Raw genomic sequence first — 14,355 nt, 5'->3', positions numbered from 1 at the left:
ATAGAATATAAGCTAATGCCTTAGAGGGCACTTATGCCATTTAATGAACCTAAACTATGACACAATATCACGCTATAATGATTGCCTCAGACACTAATGTCTAGCATACGATTAGTTCATAAGTATCTTATAATGTAGGTTTGTTTCCTTCTGATTTTTCTCTTTATAGTTAACAGATTGTCAGAATTAGTCATAAAAATGGATTAAATTTGTTGATACATTTCAAAATATTCTAGCAATGGTGAAAAAAAGTCCTCTGACCCACAAACCTTTTTTCAAAAGCTGCTTAGAGGGAACAGTAAAATCTGAAATGCCAGAAATATCATAATCCAAATTAAGAAATTTGTGTCTTAATTTTTATGGATTAAATAGTCTTTCCTTTTAATAACACTTAGGTCATCTCCCCCAAAATTATGCAAACAAATCTAACACATTTTATCTCCCCTAAGAATGTTTTATTTTCTGTTAACCTGTCCTATTACAATGTACAGTGCAAGTTCTAAGCATATTTTTCCCAATGAGTAAATAATCCACTCAAGCTGGCAATCATGCCACTTTGGCAGAATAATTATTTCCTGTTGTGAGTTTTTGAGAAGTTAAAAGATGATTCTGTGTGCCAAAATTTTCTGTGCAATTGTCCTCATGTGAAAGTTGAAATTTTTGCCTTAATATACACAATATCTTTTAAAATAACAACCAGAAAAAATTTTGCTCCCAGCCTCCAGTTAGAAGCTGAGATCCAGCAGAACATTAAACATTTGAGTATGAAGCCGGGCACCAGTGCTCACACCTGTAATCCTAGCTACTCAGGAGGCAAAGATCAGGAGGATCACAGTTCGAACGAAGCCATCCCTGGGCAGATAGTTCTCAAGACCCTGTCTTGAAAAACCCCATCACAAAAATGGGCTGGTGGAATGGCACAAGGTGTAGGTCCTGAGTTCAAACCCCATTATCACAAAAAGAAAAAAAAATTGTGTAGGGTGGTTTAAAATGCAAAATGCAGTATCCCATCAATCCCTATCCCCCTAAAAGGTGGTAGAACACTGCAAATAAACATATTCAAACTATATGTGGGAAAAGCTATGCATATTAATGTATGGTATCCTTACCTTGTTTGACCTTCAGAAATCCTGATTATATGCTTTTATCTGCGATCAATTAATTTTGAGGCACACTAAGAAAACAAGAGAACTCCAGTGGCAAGAATTCTCAGTAGAATTCTCTACTTTTCACTTTATAAAATATGCATCTGGAATTTTTCGTGGGAAAACTCTATCTAATTCAGTTATGCATATGGTATGCTCACAGAACAAATAGATGTAGTACTAGGTGCAAAGGAGTCTAAGGAAATTTAAGTGCTGCTATGTCGTATGGCATTCTGATTAATGTAACTAATTAATAACACAATAGCCCTTGTAAAACACTGTGGTACTGTAAATCACAAGAGTAGTACTACTGTCAGTCAACAGTTAAAATATGTTGCAGTAGTTTTTAGTCTAATCCCATTCATTGAGGTTGTAATTAGAGTCATTAGTTGACAAAGAATGGCACTGATAGTTAACCAAAGATTTTGGTTAGGTGAAATTGCTAGGTGATTTATTTTTATTAAAAAGTATTATACAAATATTTGTCTTTGTGAAAGAAATTTTAAAATACTTCAGAATCCTAAATGTTAATTTTTATTTCTAATAATCTTCTTTCACTGATTTGTTAAGAATTTCTTGAGTAGCTACAGATACTTGAATCACATTGTAATTCTTTTAAAAGTTCTTTTTTTTTTCCATTTATTCATATGTGCATACATTGTTTGGGCCATTTCTCACCCTCCCCTCACTCCCCATCCAATCTCTCTCCCCCACACCCCCCTCGCTTCCAGGCAGAACCTGTTCTGCCCTTTTCTCCAGTTTTGTTGAAGAGTAGACATAAGAAAGACATAGCATTTTTACTACTTGAGATAAGGATGGCTACACAGAGAGATTCCTAGCATTGATTTCAGGCACAAGTGCATTACAACCCGAATTGATTCATCTCTACCTGACCTCTTCACTACTTCCCAGTCACCTTCCCATATTGACCTCTGTCACTTTAAGGTTACTGTATTAGCTCCTCTGCAGTGGGGACATCAAACACTTTCAAGTTTTGGGTTTCCTACTTATCCCCATTCCTTGTCATGTGACTCAAGTCCAACAACATTGCTGTATTTGCCCTAGATCTACAGTCAGCATATGAGGGAGAACATACGATTTTTGGTTTCCTGAGCCTGGCTAACCTCTTTCAGGATGATGTTCTCCAGTTCCAGCCATTTACTTGCAAATGACAAAATTTCATTCTTCTTCATGGCTGAGTAAAACTCCATTGTGCATAAATACCACATTTTTTAAATCCATTCATCAGTAGTGGGACATCTTGGCTGTTTCCATAACTTGGCCGTTGTGAATAGTGCTGCAATAAACATGGGTATGCAGGCGCCTCTGGAGTAACCTGAGTCGCATACCTTTGGGTATATCTCTAGGAGTGGAATTGCTGGATCATTTGGCAGATCTATGTTTAGATTTTTAAGGAGCCTCCATATTGTTTTCCAGAGTGGTTATACTAGCTTGCATTCCCACCAGCAGTGTACGAGGATTCCTTTTTCCCCACATCCTCGCCAACACCTGTGTTAGTGGTGTTTTTGATGATAGCTATTCTAACAGGGGTGAGGTGGAATCTTAGTGTGGTTTTGATTTGCATTTCCTTTTGGGATAGAGATGGTGAGTATTTTTTCATATGTTTTTTGGCCATTTGAATTTCTTCTTTTGAGAAAGTTCTGTTTAGTTCAGTTGCCCATTCTTTATTGATTCATTGATTTTGGGAGAGTTTAGTTTCTTAAGTTCCCTGTATATTCTGGTTATCAGTCCTTTGTCTGATGTATAGCTGGCAAATATTTTCTCCCACTCTGTGGGTAATCTCTTCAGTTTAGAGACCATCTCTTTTGCTGTGCAGAAGCTTTTTAATTTTATGAAGTCCCATTTGTCCATCCCTTCTTTTAGTTGCTGAGCTGCTGGGGTTCTATTTAGGAAGTCCTTGCCTATACCTATTACTTCCAGAGTATTCCCTGCTCTTTCCTGTACTAACTTCAGAGTTTCGGGTCTGATATTAAGGTCCTTGATCCATTTTGAGTTGATACTAGTACAGGGTGATAAACATGGATGTAGTTTCAGTTTTTTTGCAGGCAGATAACCACTTTTCCCAGCAACATTTGTTGAAGAGGCTGTCTTTTCTTCATCATAGGTTTTTATCACCTTTGTCAAAAATAAGGTGGGCATAACTGTGAGGATTCATATCCGGATCCTCTATTCTGTTCCACTGGTCTTCATGTCTGTTTTTGTGCCAGTACCATGCTGTTTTTATTGCTATGGCTTTGTAATATAGTTTGAAGTCGGGTATTGTGATACCTCCAGCATTGTTCTTTTTCCTGAGTATTGCCTTGGCTATTCATGGTCTCTTGTGTTTCCAAATGAACTGTAGGGTTGATTTTTCAGTCTCTGTGATGAATGTCATTGAGACTTTGATGGGAATTGCATTGAACATGTAGATTGTTTTGGTAGTAGAGCCATTTTTACTATCCATGAGCACCTTTTTAGTCTTCTTCGATCTCTTTCTTCAGGGGTTTGTAGTTCTGTTTTTTTCTTAATTTTTATTTTATTCATATGTGCATACAATGATTGGGTCATTTCTCCGCCCTTTCCCCCACCCCCCCACCCCCGCTCCCTCCCTTACCCCTCACTACCTGGCAGAAACTATTTTGCCCTTACCTCTAATTTTGTTGAAGAGAGCATATCAGCAATAATAGGAAGGACCAAGGGTTTTTGCTAGTTGAGATAAGGATAGCTATACAGGGAGTTGACTTGCATTGATTTTCTGTACATGTGTGTTACTTCTAAGTTAATTCTTCTTGAACTAAACTTTCTCTAGTTCCTGGTCCCCTTCTCCTGTTGGCCTCAGTTGCTTTAAAGCGTCTGCTTTAGTTTCTCTGCTTTGACGGCAACAATTGCTATCTAGTTTTTTAGGTGTCTTACCTATCCTCATACCTCCCTTGTGTGCTCTCGCTTTATCATGTGATTAAAGTCCAATCCCATTGTTGTGTTTGCCCTGGGTCTAATGTCCACATATGAGGGAGAACATATGATTTTTGGTCTTCTGGGCCAGGCTAACCTCACTCAGAATGATGTTCTCCAATTCCATCCATTTACCAGCGAATGATAACATTTCGTTCTTCTTCATGGCTGCATAAAATTCCATTGTGTATAAATACCACATTTTCTTAATCCATTCATCAGTGGTGGGGCATCTTGGCTGTTTCCATAACTTGGCAATTGTGAATAGTGCCACAATAAACATGGGTGTGCAGGTGCCTCTGGAGTAACCTGTGTCACAGTCTTTTGGGTATATCCCCAAGAGTGGTATTGCTGGATCATAAGGTAGATCAATGTCTATCTTTTTAAGTAGCCTCCAAATTTTTTTCCAGAGTTTTTGTATTAGTTTGCATTCCCACCAGCAGTATAACAGGGTTCCTTTTTCCCCACATCCTCACCAACATCTGTTGTTAGTGGTGTTGCTGATGATGACTGTTCTTAACAAGGGTGAGGTAGAATCTTAGTGTGGTTTTAATTTGCATTTCCTTTATTGCTAGAGATGGTGAGCATTTTTTCATGTGTTATTTTGGCCATTTGAATTTCTTCTTTTGAGAAAGTTCTGTTTAGTTCACATGCCCATTTCTTTATTGGTCCATTAGTTTTGGGAGAATTTAGTTTTTTAAGTTCCTTATATATTCTGGTTATCAGTCCTTTGTCTGATGTGTACTTGGCAAATATTTTCTCTCACTCTGTGGGTGTTCTCTTCAGTTTAGAGACCATTTCTTTCGTTGAGCAGAAGCTTTTTAGTTTTATGAAGTCCCATTTATCTGTGCTATCTCTTAGTTGCTGTGCTGCTGGGGTTCCACTGAGAAAGTTCTTGCCTATACCTATTAATTCCAGAGTATTTCCTACTCTTTCCTATACCAACTTCAGAGTTTGGGGTCTGATATTAAGATCCTTGATCCATTTTGAGTTAATATTGGTATAGGGTGATATACATGGATCTAGTTTCAGTTTTTTGCAGACTGCTAACCAGTTTTCCCAGCAGTTTTTGTTGAAGAGGCTGCTATTTCTCCATCGTATATTTTTAGCTCCTTTGTCAAAGACAAGTTGGTTATAGTTGTGTGGCTTCATATCTGGGTCCTCTATTCTGTTCCACTGGTCTTCATGTCTGTTTTTGTGCCAGTACCATGCTGTTTTTATTGTTATTGCTTTGTAATATAGTTTGAAGTCGGGTATCGTGATACCTCCAGTATTGTTCTTTTGACTGAGTATTGCCTTGGCTGTTCGTGGCCTCTTGTGTTTCCATATAAATTTAATGGTAGATTTTTCAATGTCTTTAATGAATGTCATTGGAATTTTGATGGGAATTGCATTGAACATGTAGATTACTTTTGGGTGTATAGAATTTTTACTATGTTGATTCTACCAATCCATGAGCATGGGAGATCTGTCCACTTTCTATAGTCTTCCTCAGTCTCTTCAGAAGTTTATAGTTTTCCTTGTAGAGGTCGTTCACATCCTTTGTTAGGTTTACACCTAGGTATTTGATTTTTTTTGAGGCTATTGTAAATGGAATTGTTTTCATATATGTTTTTTCAGTTTGTTCATTATTAGTGTATAGAAATGCTAATGATTTTTCTATGTTGATTTTATATCCTGCTACCTTGCTACAGCTGTTGATGGTGTTTAGGAGCTTTTGAGTAGAGTTTTTTGGGTCTTTAAGGTATAGGATCATGTCATCTGGAAATAGGGATATTTTGACAGTTTCTTTACCTATTTGTATTCCTTTTATTCCTTCTTCTTGCCTAATTGCTCTGGCTAGGAATTCCAGTACTATGTTGAATAGGAGTGGAGATAGTGGGCATCCTTGTCTGGTTCCTGATTTTAGAGGGAATGGTTTCAGTTTTTCTCCGTTAAGTGTAATGCTTGCTGTAGGTTTGTCATATATAGCTTTTATAATGTTGAGGTACTTTCCTTCTATTCCTGGTTTTCTTAGAGCTTTTATTGTGAAATGGTGTTGGATCTTATCAAAGGCTTTGTCTTCATCTATTGAGATGATCAAGTGGTTTTTGTCTTTGCTTCTGTTAGTGTGGTTTATTACGTTTATTGATTTTCGTATGTTGAACCACCCCTGCATTCCTGGGATGAAGCCTACTTGGTCGTGGTGAATGATCTTTTTGATGTGTTGTTGAATTTAACTTGCCATTATTTTGTTGAGGATTTTTGCATCAATGTTCATTAAGGAGATTGGCCTATAGTTCTCCTTTTTGGAGGTGTCTTTGCCTGGTTTTGGGATAAGTGTAATACTGGCTTCATAAAATGTGTTAGGCAGTTTTCCTTCCCTTTCTATTTCATGGAACAGTTTAAGGAGGGTTGGTATCAGTTCTTCTTTAAAGGTCTGATAGAATTCAGCAGAGAATCCATCAGGTCCTGGACTTTTCTTTTTGGGGAGACTCTTGATTGCTGCTTCAGTTTCATTTTGGGTTACAGAACTATTCAGGTGATTAATTTCCTCTTGGTTCAGTTTTGGATGATCATATGTATTTAGAAATCTGTCCAGTTCTTTAAGATTTTCAAATTTATTTGAATGTAGGTCTCGAAGTAGTCTCTGATGATTTGCTGGACTTCCATGGTGTTTGTTGTTATCTCCCCTTTTGCAGTTAGTTGTTTTTTTTTATTTAAGTGTTTGATTGTGTGCAGCTGAATCAGTGTTAGTCTCTGATTCCTTGTCTTGTCTTCTCCTGTAGTTTGGTGCTACCTATCCTCTCTTGGTTTTGTTTGTTTTCATTTTCTGTGTGCAGAATTCTTTGAAGAATCTTTTGTAGTGGTGGCTTGGTGGTCATATATTGTTTTAGTTTCTGCTTATCATGGAATACTTTTATTGCTCTATCTATTTTGAATGACAGTTTTTCTGGGTTGAGTATGCTAGGGTTGAAGTTGTTTTCATTCAATGCTGGAATACCTCACTCCATGCCCGTATTGCTTTTAAGGTTTCCGTTGAGAAATTGCTGTGATTTTGATGGGTTTACCTTTGTATGTTATTTGTTTTTTCTCTCTTACAGCCTTCAATATTTTTTCTCCATTAAAAGTTCTTTAATTTAGGTTTTTTACTAAGTTAAACTGTACTTGTTCTTAATATATGGCATTCATACTCAATTCAATTCAACCTTTTTCAGTTCAGTACCTGAGAATTGTGGCAAAAGCACATCCCTACCTGTTTGAATTGCATTTTTCTAAGTCTGTTATCCTTACTAAAGCCTAGCCCCCAGCACTGTAGAAGACTAAGTATCAATGATGCCCAACACGTAGCAGAATCTCGATTTCTTGATTTAATGCATGAATAAGTGCATGACTAGTTTCTCTTTGTTCTTTTAAATCCATGCTTAAGTGGCTGATCTTGAGCTTGCAGTCAATCCTAAATAATTTTATTTAAAGTAGGAGCCAACTTTGTTATGTCCCTTCTTAAATACCATACCTGTTATGCTGTTGTTCTGATGAATTATAGTCATACAGAGTAAAGCCAAGAAATGTCAAAATACTATTATTATTTGCTAAATGGTTTTATCTTTACTTGAGCTCCCTGAATTTTCTGTGCAGTAAAAATGTAAGAAAAATTATTACCACAAATGTTAAATAATTTAGCTAGTTAAATAATCTATACAATACTTTTAAAAAGATGAAAAGTGTGTTTCTTATTCATGAGTTTTCCTTCACTTATTTTTTGTGAGTAAAAGTAAATCACTTGCTTGGTTCTTTGTTGTGTTTTTGTTTTTTGCTTTTTTTCTTGTGGATTGTCTGGATAGTTGAATGCTATTGAATTAACTTTTCCCTGAAAATGATTAATGTATGTTACATTTATTTTATTTCACATAATTAGCCTAGGTGCAAATTAAAACTTGAGACACACTGGTATGTGTATATGTATGTACTTCTGTATCTGAAAGAATAATAATCCTTTATCTCTAATCTCTATGCCACTACTAATTCATTATGTCATATCATTTATACAATCCATCCCTTAATTTCTCAGCATGCTGATATGCAGCACAAGGTTGAAAGCATTGTTAAAATGTAGACAAATGTTGTCTGCCCAGCTTCCTTTACCCACTCTCTCTTATCTCAGAAAAGCCATTGTATTAGCATAGCAGAATCTCTTCCTTACAAATCTACTCTCTTATGCAATCCTTTTCTTTAAGTGTTCTTAAATCAATACTATAATTATTTTTTTAAGTGTGGTGTCTAAGATAAAATCAGATCAAACACCAGAACTTGTTCAAGGTACCTGCTTTGCCTTTCATTCTTAAATAGTTGGGTCCCATTTACAGTGCTTTTTATGGTCCTTAGAAATAGCCTCATTTATTTTCTCTTACTAAAGAGCATAGAGCATTGGCAGTGGGCCCTCTTTCTTCAGCCATTAACTCACTCTCTTCACTTTAGTTGAGTTACATAAAGGATACATCGTTTAGTTATGGTAAATTGGATATTTAAAGTTTAGGTGTACAGCTTCACCCCTCCTTAAAAGTATGTCCTTTTATCCCCTAATTCTTGATATTGCAGCAAAAATCTTCCAGGCCTGTTTTCTTTCTTATTTTCTGACCTGATAAATATTTAACTTTGAGTCTTCCCTTTTCTCTGTATATGTTTGAAATGCTCTAACTTGGTTGTTTTTTTTTTTTTTAAGAAACTTTATAGCTCTGACTGACCTAGAACTTGGTATGTAGCTGAGGCTGACCTCAAGCTCTTGGGATCCTGCCTCAGCTTGTGGAGTTCTGGAATTATAGGCATGTACCACACAGCTCTTTACCTATACTTGCAATATATACAATCAGAACCTATCTCAACTTTTTTCCTTCCTTTGAACCCTTTCTCCATTATTGTGTGCTTTAGCACAGTTGCTTCAGTTTTCTGAATGTTTGTGTTATGGAATTTGAACTCAGGACCTTGTGCTTGCTAGGCAGAGCTCTGCCACCTGAGCACACACCTCCAGCCTAGAATGTTATTTTTTTATATTTAATTTAGTATTCATTTAAGGGCACTAATTATGTTTTAAATGCATTTATGAGCATAATCATCTTTCTTGGTATTCAGCTTCTCTCTAATATGAATTTCTTATTTGTGGTATAGGTACAGTAGCCTTTGCATTCTTTTCCCCTTGTGTTTATTCAAAATAGCTCAATCCATCTGTTAGGTTTTTTTTTTTTTTACTTCAAATATTTTGTTTCCAAGAGTTAGGCAGCTCATTCTAAATTATTCATGCAATTGGTGGACAGTGAAAATGTGAACACAATATGAGGCAGTTCAAATGAAGATTCAGAGCAAATCTCAGGTCTCATTTGTTTAAGTTGAAATTCATCAAATCTTGTGCCACCACTGATTGACAAGAAGTAAAATAAATTAGTCTTAGTTTTTCTTCCTACCTCTCTCCCCTTCCTTCTTAATAATCCTTTGGTGAAGGTCAGGTAAAGAGTACTAGGCACTGAAAGGGAAAGGAGGTGGCAGGTGGTGTTCTAAGTACCGTAGCTACTTTAACTCTTGTAAATCCTCATGAACTATGTGAGATTTGTGCTGTTATTATCCCCGTTCTATAGCGAGGGTGGGAAACTAAGGCACAGTTCTTATCACTTGCTATCGAGTTAGTAAGTGGTGAGACAAACCCAGGAAGTCAGGTTGCAATACAACCTTTAAACAACTTTCATAAACCTAAACTTTACAATCAGTGTTAAAAGAGTGACATTTAATTCTCCCTTCCTCTGTCCTTTGCCTGTCTCACTGGATCCTGCCCTCCAGCTCCTAAGCATTTGTTCACTATGAAGAATTCCTGCCCTCAGTTGAACCCATATTGGGTTGCCTTGCTTGGTTTTCTGGGACTTACAACAGGTATACACTACAGGCAGACACATTTTGCCAGGATGTCTGTGTTCCTTGCCCATAATCTATCTGCTTTTCTCCCCTCAGATTGGCCTATGTAAAACTTTCCCGGTGTCCCCTCTACATCCAAGCCTTGAAGTCTTGACCAGAGCCAGACTTAAGCATCCAGCTTCTCAGGTCCCTCCTCTGATACTTTTCCCACACCAAGGCTTCAAGGTTCCTAGCTAGAGTGTGTAGTCTTACCACACCCAGAGAGAGAACTGTAATAATCCATCCTTCACCGTTTTTCATCATCCAGAGGGAAAAAAATGAATGTTTGGAGATCTTACATATCTCTACAAGAAGGTTGGAGTGACATTAAAAGAAAGAAATTAACAGGTAGACTGAAATCACTTAAGAGTCACTGTTTGAGTATTGATGTAAGGTTAGAAGAAATAAAAAGATGATCCTTGCTAGCCGATCCTTGCTAGCCCTCATTCCGAATTGGCTATCCATTGCAATATGCAGTATTATTGTTTTGTTAGATTTAAAAACATTTGAGAGCCCCCATCTGGCAACTTTGACATGCTTTATTGAGTATTTCCTGTACACGATTTTTTAATGAATTTTCTCTAATATCAGAGTGCTATTTTCTTTAAGAAAAAAATCAATCTGCCTACCTTGAGTGCATTCCTTATGATATGTTTTTCCTCAAGTTCTTATTTAGTTAAAGATTGTTCAAGAACACTGTCACTTATCTCAGCCATCTGTCTTATTTCCCTCAGCAGCTCTTTGTCCTTTACATTCCCCTTGATTCCATGTCTGCAGGATTTGATTGCTAAATATTTTAACCTTTCTCTATTATATCATTTTATCTGTATCACATTGCATAGTATCAACTGTATTCCTCATTTTGATGCTTCCAACTTATTTTTAGTTTCTTAAACAAGGAAAGGAATCTTTCCTTAATTTTGAGCTAGCTGAGTGTTAATGTTTTTCCTTTCATACACTTTTTGCTTCATACATATGCAGCTGTATTCGTTATGGATTTGGAAGCCAGTTTAGATCACATTTTACTCATTTTCAGTAAGATGTTCTTGAAATGCAGATTTGCTGGTATCTGTTTAACCATTTCAGGCCTCCAGTAGCCTACCAACATGTGTTTCCTTACCAATGTAGATAATTTCTGTTCTCTGCACATGTATTTCAAGACCAACTTAGAGCTACAGGCTTTCTATTCAGTTGGATATTTCCAATATAAATTAAACATTAGGAAGCTGACATACATGTTAATGCTCACCAGTGTGAATCCTAGGGAAGCCAGTGCAACCCAGGGGTCAGCTGTGCGCTAGTAGAAGCAGCCCTAGTGTGCCCTTAGCTTCAGTAAGAGAGTGAGGTTCAGAACCGAGGCCCTGTCATTTCTTGCCTTTGTGTTTAAACAAGTCACTTAACTTCACTGTGACACAATAAAGTTGGCCCAGAATTGTTATACTATGAAATAGCATGTAGTATTTAAAAAGCATTTCATGACCACATAGTACTGTATAAACGTAAATTATTGTTATCATTCAGAATCGCAACATCAGTGTAGTGACTGTCCTTTTATCATTCATCTCTTTAGTAACGTCTATCAGTTAAAAAATAATGACCTGACATTCACTACGTGCTAGGTACTGCTCTACACCCTGAGAATGAAAACCAAGGCCCCAGCATTCAAAGAACTTACATTTGAAAGACAGGAGAAACAAAATAAACATGAAAACAAATAATAAAATGTAGATCCAAATAGGGGTTAGTTCTTTCTCATCCTGTGAAACCTTACATGGTCCCTTTGAATCCAGTTTTTCCATGTGCTAAAAGTAAGTAGGCTAATAACCTATCTTTCATCTAAAGATGTAGTTGTGATACAGTAGTATGAGACTCTCTTGTATGCTTTATAAAATGTTGGTTATTGCCCTTTTTTTTTTTTATTTTAGCACAGTTTTATTTACCTGCCATTGTATATTCTTTGAGGGATACGGAAATGAAAGAAAGAGTTCCCCCTTGCTCTCAATGACACTTAGACTTAATTTAGGAAGAAGGCATAACTAATGTACTTGAAATAGTAACTAGCAGAACAAGGTAATAAATAATTATATATATGGACTAAATTGTTTGAAGATTACTAAATTAGACCTGTTTACAACAAAATAAAATAGCTTTTTGTTTTGTTTTCCTTTTATTAGGTTGACTTTATTGCAGCTCCAAGTAAACTACTTTTTCCAACAATGGGATGCAGTTCATTTACTTTTACTATGTTTTCTGTGTTCTTACAGCAGCTATTAAATACTTATATAGGGGCAACTCTATTTGATCATGCTGTTACTGATAAGGGCAAATTAACTTCTGCAGTTATACTTCATGATTTGTTTTGTCAAGTTATCTATAAATAAGTCAAGTATTAAAGCTGCTACCACTTACCTTAGGAGGAATTTTTTTTTCAGTTTTAGTTTCCTATCATTAAATACAGATTTTTATGTTCTCATCTTAGCAGCATTATCTTGATTCTGTTATCCCAAGTGAAAACACTCCTTGGTGACTACCCTCCTACTTTTCCTCAGAATTGTTTGATTCAGAAGTAATTACTTTTTGAAGAAGATAGGCATAGTGATTAATAACACTTCTCTGTAGCCAAACTTCCCAGACTAAATTTGTTACTTACTTAACCTGTGCCTCAGCTTCCTCATCTGTTCATGAAGCTATTAAAAATATGAGTTCCCTGCATTAGTATATGTAAAGCACTTCCAGTTGTGCCTGGCAGGTAGTATGGATGGTAGAGTAGTAAGGCTATTGTACTTAATTCTCTGTAAAATTGTGTTTATTTTTGCCTTCACAACATCCCAGATATTTTACTATAAAAATGTGAGATTTTTTTAGCCAGGTGCAGGGGCTCATGCCTGTAATCATAGCTAATTGGGAGTTAGAGATTAGGAGGACCAAGGTCTGAGGCCAGCCTGAGCAAAAGTTCACAAGACCCCATCTCATCCAATAAAATCTGGGTGCAGTGTCACATGTCTGCTGCCTGAGCTATGTGGAAAGCATAAATAGAAGATCATGGTTCAGGCCAGCCGAAGCATAAACGTGAGCTGAAGGTGTAGCTCAGGCAGTGGAGTGCCTACCTAGCAAGCATGGGGCCCTGAGTTTGAACCCAGTACCTCTCCTCCAAAAAAGTAAAGTGAGATTATCTATCATATTGTTTCCTAACATTAAAAATGAAATAGCTCATAAAAAATCTAATTCCCCTACAAAATCAGTTACAAATTTGGTCTAATCCTGAAGGCTAAACAGTGGGTAAATTTTTCACTAAAATTCATTTTGATAAGTTACTTCTCAAAACAATAAGAAAAGCACCTAAAAGTAAATAGCTAACAATTATTCAGCCAATTACAACTTTCTTTTTTATTTTAAAAGTTTCTATGAATCCCTTCATGTGTGCTAGTTTTTTTATTCCATCCCATTTCACATCCAGGGTTGCAGCTTCTTCAAGACGGTTCTTGATTATGATAGAAGTATGTCATCTACATGAGGGGAAATGTATGTCTGCTTACTAATCCAGAAGGAGCTATCGATCCAGTTGATCTAAAAACTACATAATGTTTTTTAGCTATTATTTAAAGGAATGCCAAAATTATAATTTCACAATATTTACATTTAATACAACTATCCAAAAGTCCATTCTTATTGTATCTAACTTTAGAAGTTTCATGTCAAGCATGTCTTTAAGCCAGGCATGGTGGCGCGTAGCTATAATCCCAGCTTCTCAAGAAGTGGAGGCAGAATGATCTCATCTCAAATTCAAGCCCACTGAGGCAGAATTAGCAAGACACTATCTCAAAAACAAAATACAAAAAAATGAATGGACTGGGAGTAACTCTCAAATAGATATGCTTGAAAATTCTCTATTTGTTTACCGAGAACAAAACCAATGGTTAGTTGAATAAGCTGGAACATTACTTACCTGTCATATTATCTTAATTTTTTATGGTGGCATGATCCAACTCCAGGCCTGTGTATGCTAGGCAAGCACTCTGCCACTGAGCCACACCCTGCCCCGCCTTATATCCAGTTTTTAGCAGAAATATTTAACAGATATATGTCCGTGTTGAAGATCAAACGTGTTCGTGTTCACATCAGGAAGGCAAGGTAGCAAGTGCATGGACCATGCTTTCTGTATTTGAGATGAGAATGACTTAGCCTAAGTAAAAAGCCTTTCCTAGTTATGGAACTTGTATCTGGAAATAGTAATTATCTAAGAAAGGAAAACAAGTGGAATTAAAATAGTTTTTGAAATGCACATTCTAAGTACGAGTAAGATTCAAATTTTATTAATAAACAGTGGTGACAGAAATAT

The 14,355-nt window shown here is 36.4% G+C and overlaps 1 protein-coding gene across 1 annotated transcript in view; it reads left to right on the top strand.

Moving 5' to 3' along the window:
* The window catches only part of Rsrc1 (arginine and serine rich coiled-coil 1), a 426,533-nt gene that overhangs the window by 346,166 nt on the left and 66,012 nt on the right, over positions 1 to 14,355 (top strand). The gene's annotated exons all lie outside the window — the stretch shown is intronic.

This window comes from Castor canadensis, chromosome 5 (genome assembly GCF_047511655.1).
Source record: "Castor canadensis chromosome 5, mCasCan1.hap1v2, whole genome shotgun sequence".
In the NCBI taxonomy this organism is placed as follows: Eukaryota; Metazoa; Chordata; class Mammalia; order Rodentia; family Castoridae; genus Castor; species Castor canadensis.
The sequence above is the reverse complement of the archived record's forward strand: the minus strand, read 5'-3'. Positions and strand labels throughout refer to the sequence as shown.